General features: G+C 39.2%; 1 long non-coding RNA gene and 1 pseudogene across 2 annotated transcripts; both read left to right on the top strand.

Annotated features, from left to right (window-relative positions):
* The first annotated feature begins 378 nt into the window (after positions 1–378).
* Positions 379–3944, top strand: LOC116928407 (annotated as a pseudogene).
* An 11889-nt stretch (positions 3945–15833) lies between these two features.
* On the top strand, positions 15834–18374 carry LOC116928642. 2 transcript variants are annotated; one of them, XR_004397338.2, is made up of 8 exons: positions 15834–15917; positions 15999–16034; positions 16096–16266; positions 16343–16549; positions 16608–17277; positions 17353–17496; positions 17570–17755; positions 17838–18374. It is a non-coding gene; the product is annotated as an uncharacterized LOC116928642 (long non-coding RNA). The 2 variants fall into 2 exon arrangements; XR_004397337.2 differs by having other exon boundaries at positions 16608–17496.
* The last annotated feature ends 4377 nt before the right edge of the window (positions 18375–22751 follow it).

Below are 22751 nucleotides of genomic sequence, written 5' to 3'. Positions count from 1 at the left end.
AATTATGTCTTTGGGTTAACTTTGGTCTCAAAATATGATTACCTTTCATTTTAAAAACTTTATTAACAGCTTTTCTGGCAAGTTTTTCATTCTTTTCTTCTTTGAAATCCCCATACCTGGAAACAAACGGGAGGTTTAATGGATTTCCCTTTAACCGTCTAGTATCTGCTTTTCTTTTATCACGAGCAAGTTTTTTTTCCAGCGAAATGGCTGTTTTTTCTTCTATTGAAAGTTTTTTCTTTTTAACGATTGGTTTCCCTGACACTTTGCCTACTAGAAAGACGACGAAATCTAAGAGAGTTGTCGCCGTTCCCCACCAGACGACACTAGCGGTATAGCAGACGAATTCACATTTTCATTTCTTGTCCCGTAAATACGTTTGTCAAATAGTTTCCGTTCAATAACAAACATATTTACAATGGAAAGAGCAAGTTCATCATCAAGAGATTCAGAAAATTCATCATCAAGTGATTTAGAAAGTTCATCATCAAATGATGCTGAAAACTCATCAGACAGTGATTCGGAAACCTCGTCAACAGAACAGAAAGGCAAGTGCATTGATTCCAAGAGAAAGAGGGATTTTTCTTCTTTTTCTAAGTCTAAGGCAAATAAAAAGAAACCGAAAACCGTACAAAAACCTACTGCCGGAAAGTGCTTTACTTATGTGGGAAAAACTCGACAAAAAAAAAAAAGATCCTAGTTTTGGTGATGCCCTTCCACATTGTTCATCATCCCTCAAACAGCCACCATTTGTTTCACCGTCTAACAGTGCAGCACATGATTCACTGTTTGATGATGTGCCATCAGTCATCAGCCCAGAAGCTCTTGGTTAGTATGAAAAATTTAATAGAATGTTATTTTGGTTATTAATAATCTAAAATTGTGTATTTATAGACGACCTTAGGAAACAGGTTCAAAATGACTTAGATAGCATGCAGATTAGACGACATCAAACATGGCAAGAACGGCAAGCAATAGCTGCATGGGGACGGCATGATAGAAGAAGAATTTTCACAGAATATGTTTCAAGACAGCCACTGTATCATTCAAAATGTGACCAGTGTCACGAGGACCTCGACCATTGCTCTGTAAGATGTATGACCTGCAAGAAACATCTTTGTTATCAATGTGATACAAACACTCACTCTGGTATGCCATTTCATCGACGGCTATTCTGTTCTTGCGACCGCTTGGAAATATTACAACCAGATCATTTTATCGATGCAGAGGGAAACATTATAACAAAAGGTAAGGAATAAGAAGGTAAATCACCACACATAGCTAACTTTTAACTTTCTTGTTATTTTACAGATGTCTGCGTCCCATGCTTCGTAACTCATAAATGCTGCGATATAAGCTGCCATGGATCGATGTCACTTATTCCCAATATTACAGAATCAATCGTGGTTGTCACTGAGCAAGGTAAGAATTACGCTGAATATAAACTATATTAGAAATATTTTCTAATATTCGCAAACCTTTTCAACAGGTCGATTTGTTTTAAAGGGGGCAACTTTCGTTTGCGATACTTGTAATTCTCTAACGAAAGCAACAATCGATGATTATGTATTTTCTGGGTTTTTCCCGGCAAGTTTATCGGAAACGGTCACATACCTGTTTTCAGAAGAGGCACTTCTTCTATGCCACCACATTTCCCACAAATGTCCAGGTTCTTCGAAGAACATGTACGCTCACACTCTTGAAGAAGTATCTAAGGAATATGGACGGGTACGTAACATAACACACTAAAATTAAATAAAGATCATGATACGACATTAAAATGATTCGGCTTTTGCAGACTGGACCAATCAATATACCATTGTTCACTACTGCGGAAAGAGAATGGGAAACATGTCGCCACTACATTGACCAGGAAGTATTTAAAAGGAACAAAATTGATTGACCCAGTTGCGGAACAAAACCTTTAGTGAGATCATCTGATGCTATCATTAAGCTGAGGCGTTTGGCCTCTGCCGTAAAAGCGAGGAAACCAGAAAATGAAAGAGTGTAAGCATTATTTATAAGTTAAGATAATTGTTGGTATTCAGTTTTTAAATTTTTCCATAGAATGGACGATGTAGAATCCAGGTTCGAGAATTTAGTAATCAAGTCGGATGTTGAAGTTGAAAGTTTTCGTCAAAGGATTTACAACAAAGTTCAAACAGTAAGCAATATTCTATTAATTTAACATTATTGTAGTGCAATTTGTTTCTTTGCTTTTTTCAGTCGAAAAAGAAAAACATGTGTGGGGGATCGGCTTTTAAAGCTGCAAGAGAAGATTCCAATGAAAATAAAAAATATGACGAGACTGGGCTCGTCGTTAGCTCTTGCAAGCACTGTATAGTGCCGTATGCCATCAATATGTTTAAAGGTGAATCGTGGACACATACGGCATTTATGCATTACGAAGCTTGGAAGAGTCAGGCTACATTCTTTTGCTACGATGTTGTGTGTCAATATTGGAAATGGATGCATCAAAAAGTTGGTCCGGAATTTCCAGAATATATGATGCTAACAAAAGAAATGACAGGAATTTTGCCGATAATGCATCAAATGGCACATCAATTACCTTGCCAGGTACCATTTGAATTTTTATGTAAGAGAAATATTTTTCTGAAGTCCAACATTCATAACAGGTGCTTTGGAATCCCCGATGGACAAAAGGACTTGGATTAACCGGAGGAGAGGAGCACGAGCAAGTATTCTCAAAACTGTATCTTTATGCTTATGTTCTCAAGCATATGTCAAAAATTAGTAAGACATCTTAAACTGTTATCCTTTAACAATATTAAACTTAAATAATGCAATCTGAAGACAGAGCGGATTTTCTAACATTAGCCATCCTCTATTGGAACTGGAATAAAATTCAGAACATGCCATTTCTCTTACGCAACAAATTACAGAGAGTGAGTAACTTTTACAATGCAAGCAAGTATTTACAGCACCACCTTGATTTGTAGGCTAGGAAGGAAATCAGAAAAGGCGTAACAAAAGTTGAAGAATTGTTACAGTCATACAACCTTGAAAATGGTGATCTCCCATTGATTCACAAGGAACTGGAAAGAAAAGCTATAGAAATCATTGACCAACGAAGAACAAAGACTACTCCGGTTGATAAATTAAGAAGAATGCTGGAAGGATTTTATGTTCAGCTGAAAACGGTTCGCATTAAAATCTCTAAAGAAGCAGGTTATTTTATATTAATAATTTTTCAAGTAAACTGGAATGTTTTATTTTCAGAAAAAAACTTTTAACCTTACAGAAAATTCGAAGGCTCGGACAAAGTTTAGGCGAATTTTAATTGAAACTAAGAAAAAAGTTTTACAGACAATTGACCTTTTAAAATCAAAGGATAAAGACCTACCAATCTCTTACGAGGATTTCAATCAAGGTATTTTTCCTTGGGAAGCAGTCATAAATGAAAACGACACTAACTTTCCAACACGTAAACGAAAAATTAGCATAATCTACCACTTATACAAATTTTTAAATCCATATTTTCGACAGTTTCGTATGCCGATAAATATCATGTTGTTGATTGTTGGATGCTTTTGCAAAGAGCAAAGGAGGAAGTTGAACTAACTAAGATCGAAATGATAAACTACATTCGATTCTTGACTGACAAGCGATCATCGTTAAAACAATTAACACATTCGGAGGAAGCGGAAGAAACATTTTGTAAAGGAAAAGCAGTCATGGCCCATTCCGAAATTGAGCGTCTGAATTTACAAATTCAACTTTCTCTAAAAATATTTAATTTGAATTGTAACAACGATTTTTCGAATTTCGTACGTGAAACTAATTCAAATTCTGGAATAGAATTTGAATTTGAAACTTCTGATGAGGAAACTGACAATTCTTACACAAAATTTGATTTTTCTGATGAGGAGACTGAAACACATTCTAGTGACTCTGATGATTATTAAATAAACGTAAAAAATACAAACTTAATTATAAATCTATGAAAATTAAATTAATAAAAAAATGTAATATTTTAAATTTACTTAACTTGAAAAAAAAATTAGTTAATCAACTTAAATTTTTCAATAAACATAAGACAAAGCTAAGTCTTAAGAAAATGTAGCCTGAATTCAATAGCCTCGCTTCGCTCTTTTTCGCAAACTAAGTTACAAAAAATGAATTTAAATCGATAAAAATTAACAAAGTAATAAAACCAACAATTTATAATTACTTTTCCTTCAATAAAAAAAAAATAAATGAAATTACTAAGTTTTTAACATAAGACAAAGCTTTGTTTTAAGATATAGGATTTATGATATATATATGATACTGTCTTGCAACTGAAAACACCTCGAATTAAGCGTGATAAAATCAATTGTTTAATGCAACAACCATGTTAGGTCTAAAATCATAAAAAAATTAGAAACGTTTGTTTTCTTAAGACAACCCTTCTTCTGTTACTTTCGGAAAAATCCAGACAAACCTGTGTCTTAAGTTTGTGAGCATACGTTGGAAATAGGACTGAAAATTTCCAGTCCTATTTCTCCTGTAGAAATAGGACTGGGAGAAATAGGACAGATTTTTTTTTTTCTTTAAAGAAGTCCTATTTCTCCTTTTGCCAGTCCTATTTCTCCTTGGGGTTAGGCCTATTTTCGTATTCCTACTCTATCATATTTCTGGACAATGAGCCTCCAAGCCGGTAGGCAAGATTGGAGGGGAAATGATAGAGACAAGCGGGTTGGCTTATATCCTTCAGTCCTTGAAAATTACCGTTGACAAAATTTCAGCGCTTAATTCACTTGCAGCTTAAGAACTCGTTATGATAAAAAAAAATTTTTTTCAGTACTTTAACCTAAATTTTTTACGATATATAGTTCATTTATCAAACAATTAATCATTTCATAAATGTGAGTGTGATTTTACTTTGGTTATTATTTATTCTTCTTACGACTTGCATCATAGAGGGACTACGATGGGTGTGGTCCTCACCCTTCTAGGAAGGGGAATGATTCACCAAAAGGGCTGAGATTCCAAGATACGAATCATCCCCCGCAACCCCCTCTGTGTTGCAAGATGTACGAAAAATTTACAATAGAAAAAGTTAAACAACAATTAGATTTGTTAAATTTAGTTCTTTGTTAAATGAACTGTATTCAGTCAAAAAAGACGGTTAATATTCTGCAATAAAAAGTTTAATAGGATAAGGAATTCTTAGCATGCAAGTGAAGTAAGGGTTGCCAATTTATCAACGGTCATTTTCAAGGGCGTAGGCATATAAAGCCAACGCACTTCTACCACAATTTCCTCCCCATTTCGCCTACCGGTTTGGAGGCTCATTGTCCTTAAAGATGTATGATAAAGGCAAGCGAAATAGCCTTATATCCAAGGAGAAAAAGTGCTGGTCAAAGGAAAAACAGGACTGTTCAAAATGTGTTTAAAAAGCAGTCCTATTTCTCCCAGTCCTATTTCTCCAGTCCTATTTCGTTTCGGTCCTATTTCACCGCCAATCGGATTTTTTAAAGGCATAACCGGGGGAACGACCAAAACGTTTTTCGCAACACTGGACATTTCAATCGTTCACTGCCAACCACTGGTTTTTGCCGTTTTGCTTGGACTCGAAAAGAGATTTGGACAGATGTTCAACAACATTCATTTTCGACTGGCATCGATTTCCGATCCAAAGTTTTAAACAATTTGGGCCTACGAGGATGACAAAACGCAGCTGACTACTCAGCTGAGATCGGTAGTACGACGTCACCAGAGCACTAATAGACCGCCTGACCCAGGGTATTTCCTTTTTTCTAATTATTTATTACGGATGAAATCCGTAAGAACGGCGGGGAATCGCCGGTTGCCAAAGTGAGGTAGCAGACGGATTTTCCACAGTGGGGGTGTGATAGCATGTAAAAGGATCTCACTTTCTTTCGAGCAACGAAGAATAAAAACGGTTTATAATCGGCTATTCTAACGTGTGTCGTCTCTTATTTCCCCAAGGATTTACTCTCCAGTTAGGTAATGATAATAAGGAGTTACCAAAGACAAATTTAGTAGCTATGAAATTGAACATTATTTGTTTAGAATAATTGTTTATGATTTTATTCAGCTCTTTTAAAAGAATACAAAAATCCCTTCGCCAAAAAAAAACCCTGTTTTCTTGACGGGTATAAAAAGAAAAGGGCATCGATTGAATCCGATGAAGTAGACAGCAACCTAAGTGAGGGGGCAGGAGAATTATGCTCCTTAGATCGATTCCCAACAAATTCCCATAAAAAAAATTTGCCTGTAACTATTTTTTTCTATCCTATGGTATCATCGATTACACACACATATTTCACTTAATTTACTTGTTATCGCTAGGGAATTTATCATTGCCTTAGCTTCGTCGGCTGCATGTGAGCAGGTTTTCAGTTCTTCAGGTTTAATTTTCACGGCCAAGCGAACTACTTTGTCAGATGGGAACTTCAGAGCCTTAGTGTTTTTAAAACCAAATGGTAATTGCGGCCGTTTTGGTTCAGGTGATCCTGCCAAAACTTCCAAGAAGTAATTTTTTGTATTTGGTTACTAACACTCTTATTGATTCATGAAATACACATGTAATTGGTGGGAAGGAAAAAGGCAAGCTTGGATTTAAAAAATTTCGTGATCGAAAACTGATAGGTTGATGGATCGATCGGTAATCGATTGAACGATAGATCGATCTTTTTTTGAGGCTGATCGAGATCGAGATCACCGATCAGATTTTGCTGAATGAACGATAGGTCTGCTTGTCCAGTGTTCTGCCGAATAAGCTTAAAATTTATTTGAATAAGAATAAGAAAAAAATTTAATTACAAGAATAAAGAATAAAGAATGAAGAAAAAAGTTTCAAATAAAAAAAATTATTTTTATTATCAATATTTAACCACTATGTTTTGATTATTGATTCATTTTATAATAAAAATAAACAAACAATTGTAAAAAAGGCTAAATGGGTTTAGTTAGCCACAACAACTGAATCCAGATTATTACAAGTAATTAAAAAAAACTGAACTGTAACGTTTGATTTTTTCTAGATTAGGCTCCTTTCCTATCTGGCGGTAACATAAACTCCAAATTACGTTTTGACGTAATAGAACACAAAAACCACTTCTGAATTAATGCCTTAATGGCATTGCAGTGAAACTCATTAAGTTAAACGCTTTTATGGATTTTTAAGATTGGAACTGTTTTAAAGAAATCGTCGGAGAGGTGATTTCTTCTTGTAGTTCAAATAAGTTGACCTGCACTAAACAAGCGCTCAACAGGAGCGCTTGACGGCAGAGCTGTGTTAAATCGTAGAAACAGAGATTTGATTCTCGGATATTCTCCAACGTCTTATCCGATAAACCAAGTACAGATCAAGTTCAATGAAGTTCATTCACAATTGGAGTAGCCCTTGATGGTATATGAAGAGGGTCCTCTGATTTAGTTTGCAGCATGGTATTTGTACTAGAAATCACAGAATGTAATTCTTCAAGTTTTTTCTCCAAAAGGCGCCGGACATGGGTGGCTAATTCCTCTTCTTCTTTTTGGACCGAATTCAATTTGAAGTGCCGGTTAACTGTTGACAGCATAAACAATTCCCTTTTTAAAATAGTATCAAATCTATCTATTTGACGAAAAAATAATAGATATATAAGGAAGTGGAAAACTAAAGCCAGATTTACTGTAGAAAAGTATTTACCTTCGATTTAGGTGAGTCATTATTCCACGGCGAAAATTGGCACCATAGCCACGATATAAGATATTTGTCATTTCTGCAATAGCTGTTTTTATCTTGCCTATGCAAGGGATAACACATCCTAAGTAGGTGTTTCTTTCACCCTGCATTACATCAAGATAAATCACAATAGGGCCCATGACAGCCAGATACTCTTTCAATAATACTCGGTCACTGGCGTTAAGATGTTTCAGTTTTAGTTTCTTCATGATTCCATCAAGTATTACTGAATCTTGTTCCGTGATGGAATTAACAGAATCGTACTCTAAGTTCCACCGAGGTACTACTCGAGTTTTGACTTGGCAACCTGTAAATTGCAATGATTGTAACTAAATTATTAATATAAAGCAATTTGTTGGTAGAAATAGCATGATATGTATAGGCTGCTCATCAAAGTCCTTATAAATAGTTTCAGACGCTCGAATGCTTCTATTACTGATGTTCCACAACTTTTGGAGCTTTCTGAAAGCCTCATCATGATCGGTTTCCAAAGATACGGGTCTAATAGCGTCAAGGACTTTATTGAAATCAATGCCACTAAATCAAATGAATGCGAGATGCATGGAATATCATCGCATAATTTAGCTGGGGTATCGTAGTCATATCGTGCTGCTAAAATATCTTATTTCAGAAATTGGGATACTGATATCTCTTGAAATTCAACTTCAGTGAATTCCTCGTCTGATTCAATACCTAAATATATTTACACAATATGATTATGAGGCTCCATGTCACTTTCAGACTCAATGTCAATATGCATTACCGCTTCATGAATAATAGAAGAATCGTCTAGAATTTTAGATACAAAAAAAAATTAAAAAAAATAGTCTTTATTATTTTGGTACTTCAATGGAATATTTACTTTCACTTGATGATTGCTTTGCTTTCTTGGCCTTAGGTTTTCCAGATATATCAGACAATTTTGCTGCCTTTACTTGCCGTTTAGCTTTCGCAGCTTGCATACACGTCAAATGACGAGCGTTCTCTCTTTCTTGTGCGCAATCTTGTATTGATCTAACTGCTTTTCTTATATTCGCACCATTGTCTGAAACAATACAGACCACTTTGCCTTCAATTTTGAATTTTTCAATCTGTTCTCCAATAATTCCGGATATAAGATCATGCGTGTGGCTTTGAGAAGAAGTAGGATGGGATTTCTTTTATTTCGTAAACCATTTTGAAAGACAACATCGATTCAGGAATCTCCCAGTTCTGAATGGGGCAGCGCACGTAACTGTTCACGTGCATCAATATAAGTGTTGTTTCCGGGCTCAATTTTTTGCAAAGAGGACTGCAAATGAGTTTCAAAACAGAAAAGCACCGCTCGGCCGATGCGCTTGAATGATGAAGGACCATGAGAAATTCCATAAAAGCAATGAGATTGCCGAATCCCTGGCCGATAGAATCAGTCTGAATTTTAAGTTAAGACCAAAATGCAACAGGGTAGAGATCTACCGGCTTTTTGTGGATCTCATCTGTCGAATCACTCGTATCACTCTCGTTTTCATTTTCACCTTAAAATAACAAAAAACACAATGTTGAAAAAGATAAATAGAAATGTAATTTTTTTGTTTACCTCAGAGTCAGATATGCCATCACTCTATCCAATATCCCAGTCACCACTGATTTCAGCAAAGAAACCATTTCCTTACGTTTGAGTCTTCTTTGCCGCCGTAGACTCCTTGGAGTAGGAACTTGCTTTACTTCTCTTAGTTTAGCTTTCCTCTTTTTCTCTTGGGGAAGCGCACTCTGGTATTTCCGAAAATTATCGCGGAGAGCCTTCAGCTGCGGGACATTTCTCCATTCATTACAAATGTCATCTACATCCAATCCAGAAAGAGTGGCTGAAAAAGATTCTAATAGAGGGTTCACTACCGGAGAGAGCCACGATAGGGTCAATGAAATGCAGCCGGGAGACCACGGGATCCTTGTGCTTATCTCGTTGGTTTATCTGGTTGCACAACTCAATGAAGAACTCCAGCCGTTTGAGGTGGAAGCTCTTGACGACGTCTTTCTTGCTTACCATCCTGACCAGATCCGAAACTTGCAGCACTTGTTTAATGAGATTCTCCACTTTAGCTCCAAAATACATGTCGTCGATTTACTTATAATTGATTGGATTGCGATGATCTACATAGGACGGAATTACATTCCTCAGCACGTCAGGCTGAGGATTACCACCTATCCGTTTGAATGGATGGTAGTTTTTGTTTTCACGGCCCTGGCTATAGTTGGTCAAGTGGGATTCACGCTACGACTCGCTCAACGGTTGGATAATCACAAAAGAACAATATGGGAATATACGAAGCAGCTGACTATCACCCACGAGGACGAAAATCCGATCCTTCCGGAGAAAACTTTATCCAGTCTTAAAGACTGGATGAAGTTCATCTGTTACGAGGATTGGAAGAGCATTCACGTGATAACGACATCCTCGTTGAAAGTCCTCCACCGAACCTTTTCTTCCGATGGATTCGAACTCGGTTCTCACGTACCACAGTCGAATCTTATTCCGCTGTGCTAACATATATCTTTTCTATAATTTTCCAACAATCCAATCGAATAGTTGTAAAAACACATTAGTTTTTTTCGATAACAAATCACAAACAGGATTTTAAAAAAGTCAAGATAATTTCAAACTTAAGGTTAAACCAGAAGTGTATAAATTGCAATTGAACAAGTTATGCTAAATATTTTTAAAATTTTAATCTTCAGCCTGATTTATTAAATTTTAAGTAGTTTTTCATTATTTTAAATTGAAGTCCTATCATAAGTATGCTTGCTTCGAATATTGTTAAATGCCGAATAATATATATTTTCTTTGTTTCATTATTTTACAAGTTAAGTTAATTTCAAATGGTTTGGTTACCGTAAGCTAAACGGCAAGCCTGCGCCAACAACCTCGCTACTTACATATATTTTATACATCATTTTGTAATAAATTTGAAAAAAACCATCCCGGCAAAAAGATAATTACCCCTTTATTTTTTAATATTTTCCGTAGTAAATGCTGAAGTTAAATTAAAAATAAGTTCTAGAGCAAAATTTAAACACGGTTAAGTCCCTCCCCCCCTTTTGGAACAAAATAAATTTCGAAAATTGTAAATTGTTCTTAAATAAAAGAGTGAAGACATTAGCTGTGTGTCGACCTTGTATTTAGCATATTTCCAGCACTGTCAAAGGGGGGGGGGGGTAATCTTTTTTTGTCTTCCTGGATTACGCCCCCTATTTCCTTCTTCAGACTTTTTTAGTGAATTCTTGCTTTTGGTGATGAACTTGCTGAATCAACGCCGGCCTCGATCATTTCGGGAATTGTTGTCGAGCTGCCGGCCTCGTCTGAACCGATTTGATCTAAAAACAGAAAATAAATGACGCTGATTAGCGGGCATAAAATCTATTATGATACTATTATTATTCTTTCTCTTCTTAGGGGTTGGGTGGTGGGGAGTGAAGACAGTTAATGTCTTCACTCTTTTATTTAAGAACAATCACAATTGTCCATCGCGAACTCCGTTCGCTCGAACAATTTACAATTATTCGTAAATAACGTTCGACATTAACTGTGATTTAACAGCAGAAAAATACCCTATTCGCTGGAGGATTCTTCCATCTCGGCGCCAAAAATGCCGTTTTCCAATAAATTTGCTGGCCCCTTTTATCTCCCGCTGATAAAATCTTGCGAAGGTAGCCTCTCTTGACCAATGACCCTGCTTGAAAATGGCCTGGATGGGTACTCCTGAGGCAGCGGCTTTTGATGCTGCTGCTCCTCGGGTTGAGTGAGCCGTGTATATATTTGTATCCACACCTGCTGACTTCAACTGATCCTTGATCCACCTGCCAATAGTCGAGCTGCTTACTGGTTGGAAAGGCTTTGTTGTACTCAAAAATAGAGTATTTTTGTTGACATCATTGCGCCGTGCCAACGTGCATTTGATGTAATCCTCAAGAGTAGCCACTGGGCAGATGGCTAAATCGTGTGGCCACCGCTTGATGGAGAGCTTATGCAGTGGGACCGCTCTTTGCGGCTTCCTCAGGTTGCCCAATATGAAAGTGACTCCAGCGTCTGTAAAGCTGATTGATTGTGCCTGGATGGTCGCCATCTCTGCACATCTAAGGAGCGACGTCAGCGCCAGCAACGTTGATGTCTTCCGAGAAAGTTGTATTATGGACATCTTAGAAGTAGTAGACGAAGATAGATGAGAAAGCACGATGGCTGGATCCCAGATGTGTGCGTATTTTGGACACGGTGGGTTGGAGTGGTAGACTCCCCTAAGGAGCTTGATCACCATTGGGTGTTTGCCTGTATCTTGCAGACCGTCCGGCGCCAAACTTAAGGTGGAAGAGAGCATTGAACGTAGTATGTTTACAGTACTAAAGCTCTTACCCGCCGTAAAGGCTTCCGTCAGGAACTTTAGGACGTCTTCTATGCTAGCCGACAAGGGATCAACATCCCCTCGACTGCACCAATCATGCCAAGATGCCGAGACTGTCTGGTATGAAGAGTGTGTATTAGCTCTGGTTGCTGCCAATATAACGTTGATAACGTCCTCCGGAAGGTCTCGACTTCGCAGGCAATTCCGGATAGTTTCCATCCTATTAGTCGTATGGAGCCGTCCATCGTGAGCGGGTGACACTCTCCCAGCGAAGAGGTCAAGAGGCTCGGAATTGGGTGGAATAGCCGAGGGCAGTCCGATGCTAGCTCCATCAACGTCGTGAACCAGGTTTGGCTCGGCCAATAGGGCGTGACCAGGACTATGGACGCTTGGTCCCGGATTATCTTCGATAAACAATGCGGGATGAGGCTGAATGGGGGGAATGCGTAGCCTTGCAGATCTCTCCAGTGAATAGTCAAGGCATCCGTTCTCCATCCTCCTGGTTGAGGCAACCAGCTCACGAATTTTGGGAGCCTAGCATTCCATGCGCTGGCAAACAGATCCATCTTCATCGGCCAGATTGCTAGAATTTGGAAAATCAGCCTTTGATTCCCACCAAACTAGATCTGCCCTTGAATCACTGTTTAACTTGACGCGTTTATGCAGATCGCCTTTTGCCGATTTAAAATTAGATAAGTAAAGTGCTTGAAAACTTCTGTAGTGTGACTGGGCGAAGTTGACGGCTGCGGAAGCCCAGTCGAAATTTCCCAGCATAGATGCCATGTCTCTAAGTGATAACACGTCCTTGCGGAGCACCAATCGGCAGCCGTTCTTTATTTCTGTCACTTTCTTGTCCGGAAGTGAAAGCGTCATCGGGATGGAGCTAATCGTCAGCCTTATATACTCAATTTCCTGTGTCGGGTCCTCCTCTGATTTCACCTCGCTTATGACGAAACTTAGCGACTCAAGCAGCCGTCTCACAATTTTAACCGCTTGAGAGGTCGCCTCCCTGGATGCTTGTACAATGAGAATGTCGTCCAAATATATTATTACGCGAATCCCCATTCGTCGAAGGTGAGCTACTACTGGACGTAAAAGCTTGGTAAATGCCCAGGGGGCAGAGGCGAGTCCAAATGGCAGGCAGACAAACTCGTAAATGACGCCTTTCCACTGAAAGCGTAGGAATCGTCTGCAATCTTCACGCATTGGCACTGACAAATATGCGTCTTTCAGGTCAATTTTAGCGAGCCAATCTCCTCTTCTAATTGTTTGCCTGATAGTCTGGATGCCCTCCATCTTAAAGTGTCGGTATTTGATGAAACTGTTTAGGCCTTTAAGGTTGATGATCGGACGAAAACCACCTGATTTCTTTGGAATGAGAAAAATCTCGATCAAAAACCCCTTTCCCTGGGAACTAACAATAGCTCCTTTCTCAAGAAGCGACCGGACTTCTCCGTCGCATAAATCTGATTGGGTATTGGTCATGGGAGCGTTGCAAGGAATGAAATATTGAACAGGTTCTGACGTGAAGTCGAGACGAAAACCACGAGATACCGTCTGTTGGATCCATGGATCTTTGGTAATTACCGACCAAGACTCCACGAAACGAGAGATACGACCACCAAAAGAGTTATGAAAAGCTAGAGAGACGGTTTCATACCCGAAATTGTTTTCGTTGTTGACTCTTGGAATGGCATTACGATCCTGCTGGCGATTGTCGTCAGATCGACGTGAAACTCGAGGGTCGTTTTGTTGCAATATTAAATTGAATACTATAATATTTCACTTTGTAACAACTGAGTTTTGTATTTCAACGTGCTCACACACTTATCAAGCAGCAGTATAGCAAAGCATGAAGGAATAGGGCTAAACAGTAAAATCACTCTAGGTGTTGCTAAACAGCAACCTTGAGGTTTGCATAAAACATCGCAATATTTCAATACGTTTGATGAGGGACGAATTTGTTGCAGCGTGCTCTGAGCTTTAGCATGACCGACGAGTTTATTCACAAAGGCTGGGCCAAAGAGCAGGTCTCCTCCTTTAAACAGCTTGTGATCGTCCAACAAGCTCATGAAGTTCGGGTACACTTGCGTCACAATGTTGCGCCGACGGGTTGCCAGAATGTCGTGGTAGAGAGATGCCCATAATTTGAGGGCCGTGCGAATGGCAAAAACATCTTTCTTGGACTTTCTCTTGATCTTCTGACGACTTGATAAATAAATAAGAGGTTTAGCCAGATCTAACACTCTAAAGGATAACTTATGAAACTCTTTCTCCAGAGGGTCGATGTTGGCCTTGGAAGCGTTGGAACGTTTTAAGGCCTTCAGTTCGGTGTAGAGATCCTCATCAAGCGTCGGGTTGGTGAGAATGCCTTCCTTAGACTTCAGTTTAGGTTTAAAGGATTCTCTAGCATCCTTAACTCGCTGACTGCCAATGCCGGTGACGACCCATTTTGCCAAACTGGTTGACTGAGCCCTAGAAAAAGAAAAACTTACGATTTTTGAGCGTTCATCGTCAGAGCTAGATGATGAACTAGAACTAGAATCTGAACTAGACGAACTAGGATAAGACATGTTAACTGCACTAGAGCTAAAAAAGATCTGAAGAAGGAAATAGGGGGCGTAATCCAGGACGACAAAAAAAGATTACCCCCCTTTGACAGGGCTGGAAATATGCTAAATACAAGGTCGACACACAGTTAATGTCGAACGTTATTTACGAATAATCAATAAGGAAACTTAGCGATCGGCCCCTATTAGCTCTAATCGGGTAAACCACCCCGCTCCAAAAAAGGCATTCACGGCTGAATTGAGGTGCCAATTTTTCAATCGCAGCATTGCGGGGAAAAAATCGAGATTAACCCTATTGCCCCGACGCCATTTTAAAAAATGGGCGTTCTTACGGTTTCAGAGTAAAAATCAGGGCAGGCGGGTAGGACGAGCTATTATTGGGGTTGTTTTCGGATCGATCGGGTAAAACAATCAATCGATTATGTTTCTGCATAAATCGATTGATTGCCATCGGGGTAGCTTCCCCCACTAAGTACCTCGATTAAACCCCAATTCAATTCGGGGAGAAGAATTATCCATCCTGAGCCACGCCTCGATGGCCCCAAATGAGAACCGATTGGCAAAAAAGCGCCCCGATTGTCTCAAGGCCGATCCTTAAATGAAACAATTGAAAATCTTTTGGGCTGTTGGAAGGAGATCCGTGGAATGTAATTTTTTTTTACAGTGTTTAGCATTTAAGTTAAAAACCAGGTTAATTAAATTTTAAAGGCATAGAAACATTTTTGTTGTGCCCGTTGACTCTTAAAACGGAAAATATTTTAGAAAACGTTTTCCCTTATTGGGACACACGTTTTTCAAATTAGATTTGTAATTATATTTTTAAGTATTAAAATTAATTTTTTTAATGATTTCCAGTCCTTTATTTCGACGCCATCCATGTTTCATTTGAAATTGTTCAATGGTTGTTAAAATTATAAAATATAATTAAATTGCTCTTGTTGTATTCTTCTTTATTTACGTTTAAAACGGTGTTGTTAATTCCGGACACTCTTTTTCAAAACCATCGTATAGCAGGAAAATCTTATACAATTATATTTAAATTAAGGAAAAATCTGTTGCCTCCCAGAATCCGGGGGGTAATAGCATTTTTGGCTATTGCCTCCCAGAATACAGATGGCGTTGGCTACAGGCCCGGATGCGCCTTCCGACCGTCTTTTGTTTAGCGTATCGTTACTAGGTTTAGGTTCTTACCTTTATTCCTAAGCATGACGTACTGACGCCGTCAGTATTTACTCGTTGTCCATTTGAAGAAATTGAACAAATTTGCAGCCAAAGGTAACTAAGAATTAGGAAATCATACGTTAATAGTTAATGAATTACTAATCAATCTTTGGTAACCAAAAATATTTTTATTAGGGGCTGCTAGGAAACGAAACAAGGCTTAGAAACATAGTAAGTATGATGAAGGGCATGGCTTTGTCTCAACTTTATTTTTAAAAAATTTTTTTTACAGATAGATGTTTGATTGGTGTACTTGTACTTAATTGGCATTGGTCTATTGCAAGTAAAAGCTTGATTGTAGCTTGTGAAGAATGGGCAGTGGCTTGTAAAAGGTGTAGCATGAGTATGTAGCTTATTCATCCTTGACGATGGCAGGTGGAAGCTTAATGATGGCAGGTGGCAGGTAGATTATTTTCACTACTTACTTCATTGAGAAAGAAGTCATACTTTTGTCCCATGATCTTCATTTCTCCTTCCAGTTTGCTCCAAGCATAGGGCGATATGGACTTGCATAGTTTTGAAGCAGTGGATGCTTAGACTTCTTTGAAAATTTAAGCTCCCGGATTTTCTGCTTTATTTGCCTATCACTTGGGCGCAGCAATACTATGTTTACCAAGACTCTTATTACTTCGGGAAGTTGTCTTGTTTTTTGAAGAACATCTTTAATGGCGTGGTGAAAGCTAAAGGTAACGTATTAAGATCAATCTTAAATAAAGGTCAATGAAAAAGTTATTACCGTTCCAGGTGGTTTGTCGTATTATTTCCAAATGTTTTGAGTTAACGACGCCCAAGAGATGACCACTTATCGGTACTGTTAAACCAATTGTCCCGGAAGTGCGCTGTGACAGATCCATCTATACTCAGCAAACGCTCACGAGATGAATCAAATTCATCATGTGTAGTTGCAAAAAGGGCAGAACGGAAATGCTGTTGTATAGCATGCTTCTTTTCTTTTCCCAGGTTTTTCAGCTTAAGCAGCTTAGCATCAACGGCCTTCAAGACGTGAAAATGGCATAGGATGTGGGTTGCGCTTGTGAAATATTTCGCAAGAGCGGCAATCTCTACACAATCCTTATCGGTAATCGTAACAGTTGTAACAGAAACGTCATTGGTCTGTAAAGTAAAGTAAGATTAGACTTTTGTAAAATAGTATGTCAATCATAATAATTATTACCTCAGAAAAAAGTTGTAAGCATGTTGAAATGGAATCCACAGTCTCTTCTTTCATGAAAAACATCGCGACAGGCTGCCCGTCGCCCTTGTCATCCGCTATTAAAAGATGATATAGGGAAAAGCCAGCCTTGGTGGTTTTGTAAAGTGCCGTCTAATTCTATTACATTACCGTATGTTCTGTACATTTGCCGCTGCTTTTCCAGCTGGACATAAATGGCGGCAACCTCTCCATCAGCATCATGTAAAACCATTATTACATTGTTTTCTTCTTTCTGCAGATCCATGAGATAATCAACGGTGTCTCTCCATTCATTAGCTGACTTCCCTGTCAATGTTTGTTTGATGTTGATCAGGTCTTTGCTGATTAGATGACTGCCAAATTTGTCTTGCAGCAGCTTTCTCACTTTAGTGGGTTGAGCGGCGGAAAGAGTCGCTTCCGCTCCCATATGCCTAAAAAGCGGTAATGATAACATTTAGATTCAAAATAATACATTTAAAAATATTAATTTCATACCTTTTCCTGGCATACGTAGTGACATGCTGTGCGGAAACGGGGTGGTTCTTGGACAACTTCCATTGAGGCAACGTAAAACTTTTCCTACCTGGAACAGAACGTGAATTGCACTCTTACTGGACAACCTTGGGGCATCACATTCTGGTTTAATCTATCATTCTTCTTGGAGCGGTCCCGATGTAACCCATAATGCGGGCAAACGAACGTAAGTCTTTTGAAGAACCACTTCCTATCTATTTTAGCCTTATTCTTAATGTTTTTATTATAACTTACAACACTCTCACTAGGTTTATCACGGCGCAGATAGACCCATCTACTTTCTTGATAAAGACTAAAATCTCCTCCACACTTCCAAAGAACTGATATTTGCTCAGAGAACTAAGGACGGATATTCTTGGATGAAAAATGGACACGGAATAAGTTCCTCTTCTAGTTTTCTTCTTCCGTTTATTTTCTTCCGTCCCTCTCTTTCCATCCATTGGTTCGCAGCATATCAAAGATGACCTTGAAGGGAAGACCTTTACCTTCCCTTGCGATCACGTAACAAAATAACTTTAAGCACGGTCAGCTGGCCTCAAAGACCCTCCGACGCACGCACCCGAAGAGGTGATTTGCCTTGTATACCTGTCCGGCCTTACCTTTGGTTACCACATTGATGTCCGCCGACATGCATACCCTTTTCATTGTATCATGCCATTAACTATGTGTACTGCCATTTTCCGTGAATGAAAATTAATCTTGGTCTTGTAAATATTCCCCCGTGAATGAAAATTGTAAATATTGTCGTGATGTAAATATTGAAAATACAAAAATATCATTCTATACATATATTTCTTATAACATATTGCAAGCAACATGTAACATGTACACAAAGACACAATATGAACGCAAACACACAATTTATCCTCAACAGCTTCAAACCCCTTCACCTGCCGCGCCACTGCTCAACTCTCAATCAGCAATAACCTACCGAAATTAACTCCGAAATGAAGCAATGACCTGCCACAGCCAAGCTTCACAGTAAATTCTCAATCAGCAATAACCTGCCACAGCCAAGCTTCATAGTAAATTCTCAATCAGCAATGACCTGCCACAGCCAAGCATCTAATCAACCCAATGAAGCAATGACCTGCCACAGCCAAGCTTCATAGTAAATTCTCAATCAGCAATGACCTGCCACAGCCAAGCTCCATAATCAATCTCCAATAAAGCAATGACCCCATGTGATGGCCACTGCCCATTCTTCACAAGCTGCAATCAAGCTTTTACTTGCAATAGACCAATGCCAATCAAGAGGCTTAATTCGGCATTCGGTGCTAAAGTGTCAAGATGATTGATAACTAAATCTTAACTCAAGGTTGACGAATACTTTGGCTTGGGGGGTTTGGAGTTATAAACTCCTTTCATTAATTTTAGGATTAAATAGTGTTTGCCTACTGGTTGTTCCTCTATAGGCGGCAGGGTGACTGAGAGCATAGATCTGGTGATATAAGCCGTGTTATAGGATTTACTCGGTCTAAACAGGGCACACAAATACTCCAGCACGTTGTTTATAGTTGCTGACTAGTGATGGGAGCGTCGTATGATACACCAATTATACAAAGATGACCAGGGTGACTGGTAAGCAATTTGTGTGGTGGGATGAATTCCCGCCAATAACAATTCGACCACGCCTGGCGAAATGCTTTTGCTTAAGAGGTCACCCCTTATAACTTTCAGGTGGGTAGCAAGCTCGAGCCTTCTTGTAGTAGAGGGTGTCCTAGTCAGTCCAAGCCAGGAGAAGGTGTTCTTGTGGGAGTATTATCGGGATCTCTACTGCCATTTCCATTAAAAGCGGGAACCATGGTTTGCTCGTCCACAGTGGCCATATCACGAGCACCTCGACCTGCTCCTGCGCTATTTTAAATAAACAATCCTTTATTAGCAAAAAGGGGGAAGCGAAGGTATACATCTTTGGTCCGACCCAATTAACAGAAAAAGCGTTCATTCGCCACGCTCCCGGTGGCGGTAATCAACTCACACAAACACTTAATCGTGCGTTCCAAATGGACGCGATTAAATCAATGGACACCTTTCTTTTAGATCTTTTTAAAAACCCATGGGGATAACATCCAGTTGCTAGCATCTGTGTGCCCTCTGGACTCCTGATTCGAGATATAATGGAGACAACCTGGAAGATGGACAGCCTGAATACTTATTCTTCGGGATTCACTCCATTCAATAATTTTCAAAGCTAGTCTATTTAGTTCTTTTTATTTCGAGCCTCCACTTTTATTAATGTTGGCTACCGCTGTTGTGTTATCTAGTTGTATTAAAACTGACCCTTTCAAGGCGTGACCCGCGAAAGATCGGAGGCAATGGAACGCTGCCAGGAGTTCTAACTCGTTCATATGTCTCGCACAATCCTCTACCGGCAATGGTCATCTTGTTCTTACGCCATTGCAGAATCCACCCCCCCCCCCATCCTGACAGACACGCGTCTGAATATATTATGAGGTCTGAATCATTTTCTTTCAGGGGTTGGCCATTGTATGCCTCCAAATTTTCAACCCACCATGACAGATCTCTGGCCACTTCTGTCGATAGACGGTGAGAAATTGGTGAGATTGGGGAAATAAGTGAGAAATTTTGAGAACGTCTGCTTTAAAACATTCTTGCGACGGAAGGCCGTTAAGGGGGGGAGGGGGGTTCTTTCATGTCGTTTAGTTTCTCTGTGGCATCTAGGATTATGCTAACGTCCATCGGGGTGCACTGCTTTTTCGAAACTGCCTCTACAAGGGAAATGAGAACGTTAAATGCAAGTTTTAATTTTTATGAAAAACTTTATCTGACGTCAATCTAATTGGCTCTTCTTTCTTATTTAGATTCCCGTACGAAATTTTTAGCTTGCATTTTAAAAGACCTGCTAATGAATAGCTAACGCGTAGCCAGGCTTCAGAAAAAACCTCGTTAGAAGCTAGAAGTTAGCTTGACCTTTAGACATTAAAATTATCGCTCAAAAGCTAGCTATGCTGCAATAGGATATTACCAAACTACGGTGTACGCTTGATAGCTCGAAAGAAAGTACCTGTTTTTAAGCGAAAACCACCTAGATTAAATTTGGGTTTGGTATTCCAGGCATAATTAAGCCATAAATGTCTAATACGGGCTAAGTTAAATATAAACAGCTACGGAACAGGTAGGGCTCGGCCCCGCGCCGATCGGCTAGCTTTTTTGGCGATCGGGTAGGTTATATTGATTTTCGGTGTGGATCTGTCAGATCGCAGATCGTCCGTTATGTAACCCATGGGTAAACAGATCCAAACCGGGTAGAGCCAAAAAATGAAACCAGTTCTAAGACCCGGTTCCAAGACCCGGTTTCAAGAACTGGTTCTAAGATCCGGTCCCAAGACCCGTTTCAGTGACCCGGCTGACCAGGTTTTACCCCGTTTCACCTAACTTATTTTTACCAATTTATCCCATTGTTGGTTACGGTTTCCAATAAAACACTGTAGCATTTGTTTTTGACGACATGGTTTGAAAAAAAAATGATGTGTTCAAGTGTTTCATGCGATAAATTATTTTTATTTGTTTGATAAGGCAACTGACAAGCATAAAAGGGTTAGTTTTAAATAGGGTCTACGACTTTTGTCACTGAACAAATTCATGTATTCTTTCCTTATATCCAAAAACCTCCACTATAATTCTGTACCAAGAGCGCAACCACACAAGAGCTTCGACGGTTTCTGGATTCAGACTCATTCGTGGACTGCCAAAAACATCTTTACCAGCGCTGAAAGCCCTTTTGCTAGCCGCGCTCGTGGCAAGAATAGCTAACAAGTCTTTCGCCATTACGGACAACCTTGGCCTCAACGGCCTGATTACCTGTTGCCTCAACTTAACATACATTTGCATTAATCTGTCTTTTACCGCCGTCGCCCCTAGGGGTCTATATAATGGCTGCAGTTTAGAAATAAATTTGCGAAATGCAGGTTCTTCTCCAAGCGTAAACGCGTGATTGTTGCACACCAAAAATTCAATAAATGCTTTATTGGCGCTGCTCACATCATACTTACATGACAAGCAAAATATTATTATAAGGGTTATTGAGGCATGATTACTTAATACATTACTAACCTCAAATGGCTTAACAACGTAACCCCGTACATCTAGCTTGCTTTGATTTTTCTCACCAATCTTCGTTGAATGTTTTGTCTGCAAGTGTTTTGACATGGTGCCAGTGCCACTAACAACAAAACTGCTAGAACAGTACCTACATTTGCTTGAGTTAGGTGCTATCTCATGAAAATGCAACCAAACCCATGACTTCCTCTTTTTTCCTTTTCCTGCAGGTGGACTCTCAGCTTCTTCAGTCGTAACAGATTCAGATATTGAAATACCTATTATTAAGTTTGTTAGTTGCTTTACATTGAAACACAGATTTTGAAAGTAACTTACGTCTAGGAGTACATGATGCTGTGCTTGATTCATTTACATTTTCTTCTTCCTCACTAACATCTAATTCAATTGTGTCACTAACAAAACTATTGTTTGACAGATTTGACAAGGCCGAAATATACCTTTTCCGACCAGAATACTGCCGTTCTTCTTTCGACACTTGACTTGCTGAATAAGTTTTCAAAGCCACAAATCTAAATTTTAATTCAAAATCTTGTTTTTAACGAGTGTAACTGCTCAATAGAGCAAGTGAATGACGCATTCTCCCATTGTCTTACGAACGCACCTTGGTGTTTTAAGATTAACTTTTGCGGCTGGAAGCCATGTTTGTTTCGAGATAAACATGGCCACCAGCCGCAATTTCTCTCTTAAAATAGTAAGTTGCGTTCGTCAAACAGTAGGGGGTACGCGTCAGTCACTTGATCTATTTAAGTGCAATTTAAAAACGAAAAAGAATCAGATTGGGTTACAACTATTTTGACATAGCCCTGGTTACTCTACTCTATCTGTCAAACAAACTTCGACTGTTTCGACCTGTTAAGATTCCAGCGCTAAGTTGATTCATTTTGAACTATAACTAGGAGTTCGCACTCAGCAGTCAGTCAACTTCATTGTTAGGTTGAAATTACCCCTTTTTTATTTGGCGCCACCAGAGCTGCCATTTTGGAAAATGCCGGCAGATCTTACCCGATCTCACCGAAAAACCGTACCGGAACCGATCTGCTACTGGAGGACCCGAACCGATCTCAACAGATAGGTCATTT

This window comes from Daphnia magna, linkage group LG8 (genome assembly GCF_020631705.1).
Source record: "Daphnia magna isolate NIES linkage group LG8, ASM2063170v1.1, whole genome shotgun sequence".
NCBI lineage: Eukaryota > Metazoa > Arthropoda > Branchiopoda > Diplostraca > Daphniidae > Daphnia > Daphnia magna.
The sequence above is the reverse complement of the archived record's forward strand: the minus strand, read 5'-3'. Positions and strand labels throughout refer to the sequence as shown.